Consider the following 3,565-nt stretch of genomic DNA (forward strand, 5'->3'; position numbering starts at 1 on the left):
TCATAAGGGAGATGAATCAAAACAACCCTGAGATTTCACCTCACACCAGTGAGAATGGCTAAGATAAAAACTCAGGGACAGCAATGCTGAGAGGATGTGGAGAAAGAGGAACACTCCTCCATTGTTGGTGGGATTGCAGACTGGTACAACCATTCTGGAAAACAGTCTGGAGGTTCTTCAGAAAATTGGACATTGAACTACCTGAGGACCCAGCTTATACCTCTCTTGGGCATATACCCAAAAGATGCCCCAACATATAACAAAGACACGTGCTCCACTATGTTCATAGCAGCCTTATTTATAATAGCCAGAAGCTGGAAAGAACCCAGATGCCCTTCAACAGAGGAATGGATACAGAAAATGTGGTACATCTACACAATGGAATAATATTCAGCTATCAAAAACAATGACTTTATGAGATTCATAGGCAAATGGATGGAACTGGAAAATATCATCCTGAGTGAGGTAACCCAATCACAGAAATACACACATGGTATGCACTCATTGATAAGTGGCTATTAGCCCAAACGCTTGAATTACCCTAGATGCACACAACACATGAAACTCAAGATGGATGACCAAAATGCGAATGCTTCACTCCTTCTTTAAAAGTGGAACAAGAATACCCTTGGCAGGGAATAGAGAGGCAAAGTTTAGAACAGAGGCAGAAGGAACATCCATTCAGAGCCTGCCCCACAGGTGGCCCATACATATACAGCCACCCAATTAGACAAGATGGATGAAGCAAAGAAGTGCAGGCCGACAGAAGCCGGATGTAGATCTCTCCTGAGAGACACAGCCAGAATACAGCAAATACAGAGGCGAATGCCAGCAGCAAACCACTGAACTGAGAATAGGACCCCAGTTGAAGGAATCAGAGAAAGAACTGGAAGAGCTTGAAGGGCTCCAGACCCCATATGAACAACAATGCCAACCAACCAGAGCTTCCAGGGACTAAGCCACTACCTAAAGACTATACATGGACTCACCCTGGGCTCTGACCTCATAGGTAGCAATGAACAGCCTAGTAAGAGCACCAGTGGAAGGGGAAGCCCTGGGTCCTGCCAAGACTGAACTCCTAGTAAACGTGATTGTTGGGGGGAGGGTGGTAATAGGGGGAGGATGGGGAGGCAAAGCCCATATAGAAGAGGAGGGGGAGGGGTTAGGGGCCTGGAAACCGGGAAGGGGAATAATAATCAAAATGTAAATAAGAAATACTCAAGTTAATAAAGATAAAAAAAGAATAACTAAAAAAAAACTCGTTAATAAAGATAAAAAAAATAACTAAAAAAAAAAAAAGAAAGAAAAAAGAAGTCAGCTCGTAGGTGCTCGTAGCGATGAGTTAGTTTCTCCCAGATGGGATGAGTTTCCAGGAAGAAGAGTAATGATTAAATCTTGCCCTTGTCCTGACTGTAGGCTGGGGGTAACTTCCAGTATTCTTGCTTGGCTGACAAGAATCAGAAGCTTACCTTATCACTCTGGCTGCTGTAGAACGTGAGCTTAAAGCCAATTAAAATCTTACATAGTTTACTATTCTAACAGAGGTAAATGCAAAGACGGTCCACAGGCTAACCTGTGACTCTCTAATCTTTCTTTTTTTGAAAAGGTGTTTACTTTGAAATCTTCAATCTTTGAAAGAGTCAGAACAAATGATGACCTGACAGAACCATACATTTTATGTCACAGTGGACAGGGTCACTTTGAAGAGTTATTTGCAGTATTACAGCCGTTACAGTAAGATGCTATTAATTAAAAAAAAATATATATATACTGTAGCTATCCTCATGCACACCAGCAGAACAGGGCATCGGATCCCATTACAGACGGTTGTGAGCCACCATGTGGTTACTGGAAATTGAACTCAGGACCTCTGGAAGAGCACCATCTCTCCAGGCCACCATATAATTACTTTAATAAATACCAACAAAGTACGTTATAAATCATATAGAGTATTGTGCCTATTTTACTAGAAAGTCAACCCAAACCGTGCATGGTGGCTCTCAGTTGTGAGGGTCTTGGATTCCCATCAGTCTCACAAAATAGTGGAAGTCTTTACAAAGCACAGACCCATTTGCCTAGTACATGGGATTTGCCTACGAAGGGGCGTGTATTGAACTCCTTGACAAGTTCCTGATTCCCTTCATGCCTCTACAGCTGCTCGCTCGCTGGTGCCATCAACTGAATGGAGAACTAAGTCAACTGATGAAGCAAGTAGGGAAGATAAATCGTTCACTCCCGTGGCTCTGGCAAGGGAACCTCTGTTGGCAAAGCCGTGCTTGGCACCCATTTTCCCAGAAGGAAAGTTAACCGCAACGCAGTTCTTTTGCAGTACGGGGAATTCAAAGTTATCTGGTGTCTAGCACCACAGAAAACTCAGGAACAAGAGTTCTGAATAAAGATGAAGGGTCTGAGCACACGCTCCCACTGCAGAATCCATAAGCTATTGATGATAGCACAGAATGTGGCGCAGCCGTGGTAGGTTGAGGCTTCAGGTTATTGTCCTTGGGTGTTAAGGGACATAGTCACTGGAAAGGGTAGATTGATGCTGCGTAATTAGATATGCAAATACAGAAAATACAGAAGAAAAAAGTTTAACTCCTGCCATGCACAGTGGGGGAAAAAAAACAACAAAAAAAAAACTCCAAATGGAAGGTGCCTAAGGCAAACTTGCAAATTTTCATGATTTCGTATTTGGCAAAAATTTCTTCACAGATCAGAAGTGCCGGCATCAAGTGCTGGAGACAGGGGTGTGTCTGTAGTACCACACTGATAAATAGGACTATATCCATATACGGTTCTTTATGATGAAAAGTTCTCAGAGGATCCTATCAGTGAAGTGAAAATTTAATATAGAGCAGCAAGAAACATTTGGAAGCCATATATCTAATAACGCAACAGAAAGCAAAATTTAAAATCAATAGTTGATCTGCTTAGATTGTTCCTCTGAAGGAAACATACAAATGGCCAATAAGCGCATGAAGAGACGCCCAGCGTCATGAGTCAAGCAGCCTATGGGAAAGAACCTTCTGAGTCTTAGAAGCCTAAACACCCAGTTCCTTCATGACTCAGCAGTTCACTTCCGGGAAGACAGCCAAGAAGATAGAAGCACAAACTTCCCCAAATAAAGAGGGGCACAGGAAACCAAACGACAAGGAAGCCTCTGCATCAGTTATGTTCAAAGCAACATTATTCCTAATATCCCCAAGCTAGAATGAGTCAACTGTCTGTCAACTGATAAAAGAGTAAACAAAATGTGTATCTGTAGAATAAACTATAACTCAGTCGTAGAAGGAATGAAATATTAATGTATGACACCCACACATATCTCAAAATGCTGTTAAGACTATCGAGCTAGGAGCGTAGTTCATTGGTAGAGTGCTTAGCTTGCACAAGGCCCTGGATTTAACCCCACGCTCTCTCTTATACTGTATAAGGCCATCTAGAATGGATAAAACCACATCCATGATTGTCTGAGGCTGTTGGTGCTGAGGAGCTATGAGACAAGAGTTTCTCTTGACTGATGAAAATATTCCAAAACTACGATAAGGGCTGCAGAGCTCAGCAC

Source organism: Rattus rattus, chromosome 1, assembly GCF_011064425.1.
Source record: "Rattus rattus isolate New Zealand chromosome 1, Rrattus_CSIRO_v1, whole genome shotgun sequence".
Lineage (NCBI taxonomy): Eukaryota > Metazoa > Chordata > Mammalia > Rodentia > Muridae > Rattus > Rattus rattus.